The following is a 13,847-nucleotide window of genomic DNA, read 5'->3' on the forward strand; positions in this document are numbered from 1 at the left end:
GGTACACAGGGGCCCATATACACTGTACGGTACACAGGGCCCATATACACTGTACGGTACACAGTGGCCCATATACACTGTACGGTGCACCGCGGCCCATATACACTGTACGGTACACCGCGGCCCATATACACTGTACGGTACACCGCGGCCCATATACACTGTACGGTGCACCGCGGCCCATATACACTGTACGGTACACAGGGGCCCATATACACTGTACGGTGCACCGCGGCCCATATACATTGTACGGTACACCGCGGCCCATATATACTGTACGGTGCACAGGGGCCCATATACACTGTACGGTACACCGCGGCCCATATACACTGTACGGTACACAGGGGCCCATATACACTGTACGGTACACCGCGGCCCATATACACTGTACGGTACACCACGGCCCATATACACTGTACGGTACACAGGGGCCCATATACACTGTACGGTGCACCGCGGCCCATATACACTGTACGGTGCACCGCGGCCCATATACGCTGTACGGTACACAGGGGCCCATATACACTGTACGGTACACCGCGGCCCATATACACTGTACGGTGCACCGCGGCCCATATACGCTGTACGGTACACAGGGGCCCATATACACTGTACGGTACACCGCGGCCCATATACACTGTACGGTACACCGCGGCCCATATACACTGTACGGTGCACCCTGGCCCATATACACTGTACGGTACACCGCGGCCCATATACACTGTACGGTACACCGCGGCCCATATACGCTGTACGGTACACAGGGGCCCATATACACTGTACGGTACACCGCGGCCCATATACACTGTACGGTACACCGCGGCCCATATACGCTGTACGGTACACAGGGGCCCATATACGCTGTACGGTACACCGCGGCCCATATACGCTGTACGGTGCACCGCGGCCCATATACACTGTACGATACACCGCGGCCCATATACACTGTACGGTACACCGCGGCCCATATACACTGTACGGTGCACCGCGGCCCATATACACTGTACGGTACACCGCGGCCCATATACACTGTACGGTGCACCGCGGCCCATATACACTGTACGGTACACAGGGCCCATATACACTGTACGGTACACAGGGGCCCATATACACTGTACGGTACACAGGGGCCCATATACACTGTACGGTACACAGGGCCCATATACACTGTACGGTACACAGTGGCCCATATACACTGTACGGTGCACCGCGGCCCATATACACTGTACGGTACACCGCGGCCCATATACACTGTACGGTACACCGCGGCCCATATACACTGTACGGTGCACCGCGGCCCATATACACTGTACGGTACACAGGGGCCCATATACACTGTACGGTGCACCGCGGCCCATATACATTGTACGGTACACCGCGGCCCATATATACTGTACGGTGCACAGGGGCCCATATACACTGTACGGTACACCGCGGCCCATATACACTGTACGGTACACAGGGGCCCATATACACTGTACGGTACACCGCGGCCCATATACACTGTACGGTACACCACGGCCCATATACACTGTACGGTACACAGGGGCCCATATACACTGTACGGTGCACCGCGGCCCATATACACTGTACGGTGCACCGCGGCCCATATACGCTGTACGGTACACAGGGGCCCATATACACTGTACGGTACACCGCGGCCCATATACACTGTACGGTGCACCGCGGCCCATATACACTGTACGGTGCACCGCGGCCCATATACACTGTACAGTACACCGCGGCCCATATACGCTGTACGGTACACAGGGGCCCATATACACTGTACGGTACACCGCGGCCCATATACACTGTACGGTACACCGCGGCCCATATACACTGTACGGTGCACCCTGGCCCATATACACTGTACGGTACACCGCGGCCCATATACACTGTACGGTACACCGCGGCCCATATACGCTGTACGGTACACAGGGGCCCATATACACTGTACGGTACACCGCGGCCCATATACACTGTACGGTACACCGCGGCCCATATACGCTGTACGGTACACAGGGGCCCATATACGCTGTACGGTACACCGCGGCCCATATACACTGTACGGTGCACCGCGGCCCATATACACTGTACGGTACACCGCGGCCCATATACACTGTACGGTACACCGCGGCCCATATACACTGTACGGTGCACCGCGGCCCATATACACTGTACGGTACACCGCGGCCCATATACACTGTACGGTACACCGCGGCCCATATACACTGTACGGTACACAGGGGCCCATATACACTGTACGGTGCACCGCGGCCCATATACATTGTACGGTACACCGCGGCCCATATATACTGTACGGTGCACAGGGGCCATATACACTGTACGGTACACCGCGGCCCATATACACTGTACGGTACACAGGGGCCCATATACACTGTACGGTACACCGCGGCCCATATACACTGTACGGTACACCGCGGCCCATATACACTGTACGGTACACAGGGGCCCATATACACTGTACGGTGCACCGCGGCCCATATACATTGTACGGTACACCGCGGCCCATATACACTGTACGGTACACCGCGGCCCATATACACTGTACGGTGCACCGCGGCCCATATACACTGTACCGTACACAGTGGCCCATATACACTGTACGGTACACTGCGGCCCATATACACTGTACGGTACACCGCGGCCCATATACACTGTACGGTACACCGCGGCCCATATACACTGTACGGTGCACCGCGGCCCATATACACTGTACGGTACACAGTGACCCATATACACTGTACGGTACACAGTGGCCAATATACACTGTACGGTGCACCGCGGCCCATATACACTGTACGGTACACCGCGGCCCATATACACTGTACGGTGCACCGCGGCCCATATACACTGTACGGTACACAGGGGCCCATATACACTGTACGGTGCACCGCGGCCCATATACACTGTACGGTACACAGGGGCCCATATACACTGTACGGTGCACCGCGGCCCATATACACTGTATGGTACACCGCGGCCCATATACACTGTACGGTGCACCGCGGCCCATATACACTGTACGGTACACAGGGGCCCATATACACTGTACGGTACACCGCGGCCCATATACACTGTACGGTACACCGCGGCCCATATACACTGTACGGTACACAGGGGCCCATATACACTGTACGGTACACAGGGGCCCATATACACTGTACGGTACACAGGGGCCCATATACACTGTACGGTACACCGCGGCCCATATACACTGTACGGTACACCGCGGCCCATATACACTGTACGGTGCACCGCGGCCCATATACACTGTACGGTGCACCGCGGCCCATATACACTGTACGGTACACAGGGGCCCATATACACTGTACGGTACACAGGGGCCCATATACACTGTACGGTGCACCGCGGCCCATATACACTGTACGGTGCACCGCGGACCATATACACTGTACGGTACACAGGGGCCCATATACACTGTACGGTGCACCGCGGCCCATATACACTGTACGGTGCACCGCGGCCCATATACGCTGTACGGTACACAGGGGCCCATATACACTGTACGGTACACCGCGGCCCATATACACTGTACGGTGCACCGCGGCCCATATACACTGTACGGTGCACCGCGGCCCATATACACTGTACGGTACACAGGGGCCCATATACACTGTACGGTGCACCGGGGCCCATATACACTGTACGGTACACCGCGGCCCATATACACTGTACGGTGCACAGGGGCCCATATACATTGTACGGTGCACCGCGGCCCATATACACTGTACGGTACACCGCGGCCCATATACACTGTACGGTGCACCGCGGCCCATATACACTGTACGGTACACCGCGGCCCATATACACTGTACGGTACACCGCGGCCCATATACGCTGTACGGTACACAGGGGCCCATATACACTGTACGGTACACCGCGGCCCATATACACTGTACGGTACACCGTGGCCCATATACGCTGTACGGTACACAGGGGCCCATATACGCTGTACGGTACACCGCGGCCCATATACACTGTACGGTGCACCGCGGCCCATATACACTGTACGGTACACCGCGGCCCATATACACTGTACGGTACACCGCGGCCCATATACACTGTACGGTGCACCGCGGCCCATATACACTGTACGGTGCACCGCGGCCCATATACACTGTACGGTGCACCGCGGCCCTTATACACTGTACGGTACACAGGGGCCCATATACACTGTACGGTACACAGGGCCCATATACACTGTACGGTACACAGGGGCCCATATACACTGTACGGTACACAGGGGTCCATATACACTGTACGGTACACAGGGGCCCATATACACTGTACGGTACACAGGGGTCCATATACACTGTACGGTACACAGGGGCCCATATACACTGTACGGTACACAGGGCCCATATACACTGTACGGTACACAGTGGCCCATATACACTGTACGGTGCACCGCGGCCCATATACACTGTACGGTACACCGCGGCCCATATACACTGTACGGTACACCGCGGCCCATATACACTGTACGGTGCACCGCGGCCCATATACACTGTACGGTACACAGGGGCCCATATACACTGTACGGTGCACCGCGGCCCATATACATTGTACGGTACACCGCGGCCCATATATACTGTACGGTGCACAGGGGCCCATATACACTGTACGGTACACCGCGGCCCATATACACTGTACGGTACACAGGGGCCCATATACACTGTACGGTACACCGCGGCCCATATACACTGTACGGTACACCGCGGCCCATATACACTGTACGGTACACAGGGGCCCATATACACTGTACGGTGCACCGCGGCCCATATACACTGTACGGTGCACCGCGGCCCATATACGCTGTACGGTACACAGGGGCCCATATACACTGTACGGTACACCGCGGCCCATATACACTGTACGGTGCACCGCGGCCCATATACACTGTACGGTGCACCGCGGCCCATATATGCTGTACGGTACACAGGGGCCCATATACACTGTACGGTACACCGCGGCCCATATACACTGTACGGTACACCGCGGCCCATATACACTGTACGGTGCACCGCGGCCCATATACACTGTACGGTACACCGCGGCCCATATACACTGTACGGTACACCGCGGCCCATATACGCTGTACGGTACACAGGGGCCCATATACACTGTACGGTACACCGCGGCCCATATACACTGTACGGTACACCGCGGCCCATATACGCTGTACGGTACACAGGGGCCCATATACGCTGTACGGTACACCGCGGCCCATATACGCTGTACGGTGCACCGCGGCCCATATACACTGTACGGTACATTGCGGCCCATATACACTGTACGGTACACCGCGGCCCATATACACTGTACGGTGCACCGCGGCCCATATACACTGTACGGTACACCGCGGCCCATATACACTGTACGGTGCACCGCGGCCCATATACACTGTACGGTACACAGTGGCCCATATACACTGTACGGTACACAGGGCCCATATACACTGTACGGTACACAGGGGCCCATATACACTGTACGGTACACAGGGGCCCATATACACTGTACGGTACACAGGGCCCATATACACTGTACGGTACACAGTGGCCCATATACACTGTACGGTGCACCGCGGCCCATATACACTGTACGGTACACCGCGGCCCATATACACTGTACGGTACACCGCGGCCCATATACACTGTACGGTGCACCGCGGCCCATATACACTGTACGGTACACAGGGGCCCATATACACTGTACGGTGCACCGCGGCCCATATACATTGTACGGTACACCGCGGCCCATATATACTGTACGGTGCACAGGGGCCCATATACACTGTACGGTACACCGCGGCCCATATACACTGTACGGTACACAGGGGCCCATGTACACTGTACGGTACACCGCGGCCCATATACACTGTACGGTACACCGCGGCCCATATACACTGTACGGTACACAGGGGCCCATATACACTGTACGGTGCACCGCGGCCCATATACATTGTATGGTACACCGCGGCCCATATACACTGTACGGTACACCGCGGCCCATATACACTGTACGGTGCACCGCGGCCCATATACACTGTACGGTACACAGTGGCCCATATACACTGTACGGTACACCGCGGCCCATATACACTGTACGGTACACCGCGGCCCATATACACTGTACGGTACACCGCGGCCCATATACACTGTACGGTGCACCGCGTCCCATATACACTGTACGGTACACAGTGGCCCATATACACTGTACGGTACACAGTGGCCCATAGACACTGTACGGTGCACCGCGGCCCATATACACTGTACGGTACACCGCGGCCCATATACACTGTACGGTGCACCGCGGCCCATATACACTGTACGGTACACAGGGGCCCATATACACTGTATGGTGCACCGCGGCGCATATACACTGTACAGTACACAGGGGCCCATATACACTGTACGGTGCACCGCGGCCCATATACACTGTACGGTACACCGCGGCCCATATACACTGTACGGTGCACCGCGGCCCATATACACTGTACGGTACACAGGGGCCCATATACACTGTACGGTACACCGCGGCCCATATACACTGTACGGTACACAGGGGCCCATATACACTCTACGGTACACAGGGGCCCATATACACTGTACGGTGCACCGCGGCCCATATACACTGTACGGTACACAGGGGCCCATATACACTGTACGGTACACCGCGGCCCATATATATTGTACGGTACACCGCGGCCCATATACACTGTACGGTGCACCGCGGCCCATATACACTGTACGGTACACAGGGGCCCATATACACTGTACGGTGCACCGCGGCCCATATACACTGTACGGTACACCGCGGCCCATATACACTGTACGGTGCACCGCGGCCCATATACACTGTACGGTGCACCGCGGCCCATATACACTGTACGGTACACAGGGGCCCATATACACTGTACGGTGCACCGCGGCCCATATACACTGTACGGTACACCGCGGCCCATATACACTGTACGGTACACAGGGGCCCATATACACTGTACGGTACACCGCGGCCCATATACACTGTACGGTACACCGCGGCCCATATACACTGTACGGTACACCGCGGCCCATATACACTGTACGGTACACAGGGCCCATATACACTGTACAGTACACAGGGGCCCATATACACTGTACGGTACACCGCGGCCCATATACACTGTACGGTACACAGGGGCCCATATACACTGTACGGTACACCGCGGCCCATATACACTGTACGGTACACCGCGGCCCATATACACTGTACGGTACACCGCGGCCCATATACACTGTACGGTACACAGGGCCCATATACACTGTACGGTACACAGGGGCCCATATACACTGTACGGTACACAGGGGCCCATATACACTGTACGGTACACCGCGGCCCATATACACTGTACGGTACACCGCGGCCCATATACATTGTACGGTGCACCGCGGCCCATATACACTGTACGGTACACCGCGGCCCATATACACTGTACGGTACACCGCGGCCCATATACACTGTACGGTACACAGGGGCCCATATACACTGTACGGTGCACCGCGGCCCATATACACTGTACGGTACACCGCGGCCCATATACACTGTACGGTACACAGGGGCCCATATACACTGTACGGTACACCGTGGCCCATATACACTGTACGGTACACCGCGGCCCATATACACTGTACGGTACACAGGGGCCCATATACACTGTACGGTACACCGCGGCCCATATACACTGTACGGTACACAGGGGCCCATATACACTGTACGGTGCACCGCGGCCCATATACATTGTACGGTACACCGCGGCCCATATACACTGTACGGTACACCGCGGCCCATATACACTGTACGGTGCACCGCGGCCCATATACACTGTACGGTACACAGTGGCCCATATACACTGTACGGTACACCGCGGCCCATATACACTGTACGGTACACCGCGGCCCATATACACTGTACGGTACACCGCGGCCCATATACACTGTACGGTGCACCGCGTCCCATATACACTGTACGGTACACAGTGGCCCATATACACTGTACGGTACACAGTGGCCCATATACGCTGTACGGTGCACCGCGGCCCATATACACTGTACGGTACACCGCGGCCCATATACACTGTACGGTGCACCGCGGCCCATATACACTGTACGGTACACAGGGGCCCATATACACTGTACGGTGCACCGCGGCGCATATACACTGTACAGTACACAGGGGCCCATATACACTGTACGGTGCACCGCGGCCCATATACACTGTATGGTACACCGCGGCCCATATACACTGTACGGTGCACCGCGGCCCATATACACTGTACGGTACACAGGGGCCCATATACACTGTACGGTACACCGCGGCCCATATACACTGTACGGTACACAGGGGCCCATATACACTCTACGGTACACAGGGGCCCATATACACTGTACGGTGCACCGCGGCCCATATACACTGTACGGTACACAGGGGCCCATATACACTGTACGGTACACCGCGGCCCATATATATTGTACGGTACACCGCGGCCCATATACACTGTACGGTGCACCGCGGCCCATATACACTGTACGGTACACAGGGGCCCATATACACTGTACGGTGCACCGCGGCCCATATACACTGTACGGTACACCGCGACCCATATACACTGTACGGTGCACCGCGGCCCATATACACTGTACGGTGCACCGCGGGCCCATATACACTGTACGGTACACAGGGGCCCATATACACTGTACGGTGCACCGCGGCCCATATACACTGTACGGTACACCGCGGCCCATATACACTGTACGGTACACAGGGGCCCATATACACTGTACGGTACACCGCGGCCCATATACACTGTACGGTACACCGCGGCCCATATACACTGTACGGTACACCGCGGCCCATATACACTGTACGGTACACAGGGCCCATATACACTGTACAGTACACAGGGGCCCATATACACTGTACGGTACACCGCGGCCCATATACACTGTACGGTACACAGGGGCCCATATACACTGTACGGTACACCGCGGCCCATATACACTGTACGGTACACCGCGGCCCCATATACACTGTACGGTACACCGCGGCCCATATACACTGTACGGTACACAGGGCCCATATACACTGTACGGTACACAGGGGCCCATATACACTGTACGGTACACAGGGGCCCATATACACTGTACGGTACACCGCGGCCCATAACACTGTACGGTACACCGCGGCCCATATACATTGTACGGTGCACCGCGGCCCATATACACTGTACGGTACACCGCGGCCCATATACACTGTACGGTACACCGCGGCCCATATACACTGTACGGTACACAGGGGCCCATATACACTGTACGGTGCACCGCGGCCCATATACACTGTACGGTACACCGCGGCCCATATACACTGTACGGTACACAGGGGCCCATATACACTGTACGGTACACCGTGGCCCATATACACTGTACGGTACACCGCGGCCCATATACACTGTACGGTACACAGGGGCCCATATACACTGTACGGTACACCGCGGCCCATATACACTGTACGGTACACAGGGGCCCATATACACTGTACGGTGCACCGCGGCCATATACATTGTACGGTACACCGCGGCCCATATACACTGTACGGTACACCGCGGCCCATATACACTGTACGGTGCACCCGCGGCCCATATACACTGTACGGTACACAGTGGCCCATATACACTGTACGGTACACCGCGGCCCATATACACTGTACGGTACACCGCGGCCCATATACACTGTACGGTACAACCGCGGCCCATATACACTGTACGGTGCACCGCGTCCCATATACACTGTACGGTACACAGTGGCCCATATACACTGTACGGTACACAGTGGCCATATACACTGTACGGTGCACCGCGGCCCATATACACTGTACGGTACACCGCGGCCCATATACACTGTACGGTGCACCGCGGCCCATATACACTGTACGGTACACAGGGGCCCATATACACTGTACGGTGCACCGCGGCGCATATACACTGTACAGTACACAGGGGCCCATATACACTGTACGGTGCACCGCGGCCCATATACACTGTATGGTACACCGCGGCCCATATACACTGTACGGTGCACCGCGGCCCATATACACTGTACGGTACACAGGGGCCCATATACACTGTACGGTACACCGCGGCCCATATACACTGTACGGTACACAGGGGCCCATATACACTCTACGGTACACAGGGGCCCATATACACTGTACGGTGCACCGCGGCCCATATACACTGTACGGTACACAGGGGCCCATATACACTGTACGGTACACCGCGGCCCATATATATTGTACGGTACACCGCGGCCCATATACACTGTACGGTGCACCGCGGCCCATATACACTGTACGGTACACAGGGGCCCATATACACTGTACGGTGCACCGCGGCCCATATACACTGTACGGTACACCGCGGCCCATATACACTGTACGGTGCACCGCGGCCCATATACACTGTACGGTGCACCGCGGCCATATACACTGTACGGTACACAGGGGCCCATATACACTGTACGGTGCACCGCGGCCCATATACACTGTACGGTACACCGCGGCCCATATACACTGTACGGTACACAGGGGCCCATATACACTGTACGGTACACCGCGGCCCATATACACTGTACGGTACACCGCGGCCCATATACACTGTACGGTACACCGCGGCCCATATACACTGTACGGTACACAGGGCCCATATACACTGTACAGTACACAGGGGCCCATATACACTGTACGGTACACCGCGGCCCATATACACTGTACGGTACACAGGGGCCCATATACACTGTACGGTACACCGCGGCCCATATACACTGTACGGTACACCGCGGCCCATATACACTGTACGGTACACCGCGGCCCATATACACTGTACGGTACACAGGGCCCATATACACTGTACGGTACACAGGGGCCCATATACACTGTACGGTACACAGGGGCCCATATACACTGTACGGTACACCGCGGCCCATATACACTGTACGGTACACCGCGGCCCATATACATTGTACGGTGCACCGCGGCCATATACACTGTACGGTACACGCCGGCCCATATACACTGTACGGTACACCGCGGCCCATATACACTGTACGGTACACAGGGGCCCATATACACTGTACGGTGCACGCGGCCCATATACACTGTACGGTACACCGCGGCCCATATACACTGTACGGTACACAGGGGCCCATATACACTGTACGGTACACCGTGGCCCATATACACTGTACGGTACACCGCGGCCCATATACACTGTACGGTACACAGGGGCCCATATACACTGTACGGTGCACCGCCGCCCATATACATTGTACGGTACACCGCGGCCCATATACACTGTACGGTACACCGCGGCCCATATACACTGTACGGTGCACCGCGGCCCATATACACTGTACGGTACACAGTGGCCCATATACACTGTACGGTACACCGCGGCCCATATACACTGTACGGTACACCGCGGCCCATATACACTGTACGGTACACGCGGCCATATACACTGTACGGTGCACCGCGGCCCATATACACTGTACGGTACACAGTGGGCCCATATACACTGTACGGTGCACCGCGGCCCATATACACTGTACGGTACACCGCGGCCCATATACACTGTACGGTGCACCGCGGCCCATATACACTGTACGGTACACAGGTGCCCATATACACTGTACGGTGCACCGCGGCCCATATACACTGTACGGTACACAGGGGCCCATATACACTGTACGGTGCACCGCGGCCCATATACACTGTATGGTACACCGCGGCCCATATACACTGTACGGTGCACCGCGGCCATATACACTGTACGGTACACAGGGCCCATATACACTGTACGGTACACCGCGGCCCATATACACTGTACGGTACACAGGGGCCCATATACACTCTACGGTACACAGGGGCCCATATACACTGTACGGTGCACCCGCGGCCCATATACACTGTACGGTACACAGGGGCCCATATACACTGTACGGTACACCGCGGCCCATATATATTGTACGGTACACCGCGGCCCATATACACTGTACGGTGCACCGCGGCCCATATACACTGTACGGTACACAGGGGCCCATATACACTGTACGGTGCACCGCGGCCCATATACACTGTACGGTGCACCGCGGCCCATATACACTGTACGGTACACAGGGGCCCATATACACTGTACGGTGCACCGCCGCCCATATACATTGTACGGTACACCGCGGCCCATATACACTGTACGGTACACCGCGGCCCATATACACTGTACGGTGCACCGCGGCCCATATACACTGTACGGTACACAGTGGCCCATATACACTGTACGGTACACCGCGGCCCATATACACTGTACGGTACACCGCGGCCCATATACACTGTACGGTACACCGCGGCCCATATACACTGTACGGTGCACCGTGGCCCATATACACTGTACGGTACACAGTGGCCCATATACACTGTACGGTGCACCGCGGCCCATATACACTGTACGGTACACCGCGGCCCATATACACTGTACGGTGCACCGCGGCCCATATACACTGTACGGTACACAGGGGCCCATATACACTGTACGGTGCACCGCGGCCCATATACACTGTACGGTACACAGGGGCCCATATACACTGTTTGGTGCACCGCGGCCCATATACACTGTATGGTACACCGCGGCCCATATACACTGTACGGTGCACCGCGGCCCATATACACTGTACGGTACACAGGGGCCCATATACACTGTACGGTACACCGCGGCCCATATACACTGTACGGTACACAGGGGCCCATATACACTCTCTATCGGTACACAGGGGCCCATATACACTGTACGGTGCACCGCGGCCCATATACACTGTACGGTACACAGGGGCCCATATACACTGTACGGTACACCGCGGCCCATATATATTGTACGGTACACCGCGGCCCATATACACTGTACGGTGCACCGCGGCCCATATACACTGTACGGTACACAGGGGCCCATATACACTGTACGGTGCACCGCGGCCCATATACACTGTACGGTGCACCGCGGCCCATATACACTGTACGGTGCACCGCGGCCCATATACACTGTACGGTGCACCGCGGCCCATATACACTGTACGGTACACAGGGGCCCATATACACTGTACGGTGCACCGCGGCCCATATACACTGTACGGTACAACCGCGGCCCATATACACTGTACGGTACACAGGGGCCCATATACACTGTACGGTACACCGCGGCCCATATACACTGTACGGTACACCGCGGCCCATATACACTGTACGGTACACCGCGGCCCATATACACTGTGCGGTACACAGGGCCCATATACACTGTACAGTACACAGGGGCCCATATACACTGTACGGTACACCGCGGCCCATATACACTGTACGGTACACCGCGGCCCATATACACTGTACGGTACACCGCGGCCCATATACATTGTACGGTACACCGCGGCCCATATACACTGTACGGTGCACCGCGGCCCATATACACTGTACGGTACACAGGGGCCCATATACATTGTACGGTACACCGCGGCCCATATACACTGTACGGTGCACCGAGGCCCATATACACTGTACGGTACACCGCGGCCCATATACATTGTACGGTGCACCGCGGCCCATATACACTGTACGGTGCACGCGGCCCATATACACTGTACGGTGCACCGCGGCCCATATACACTGTACGGTACACAGGGGCCCATATACACTGTACGGTACACCGCGGCCCATATACACTGTACGGA

This window comes from Eleutherodactylus coqui, chromosome 4, assembly GCF_035609145.1.
Source record: "Eleutherodactylus coqui strain aEleCoq1 chromosome 4, aEleCoq1.hap1, whole genome shotgun sequence".
Taxonomy (NCBI): Eukaryota; Metazoa; Chordata; class Amphibia; order Anura; family Eleutherodactylidae; genus Eleutherodactylus; species Eleutherodactylus coqui.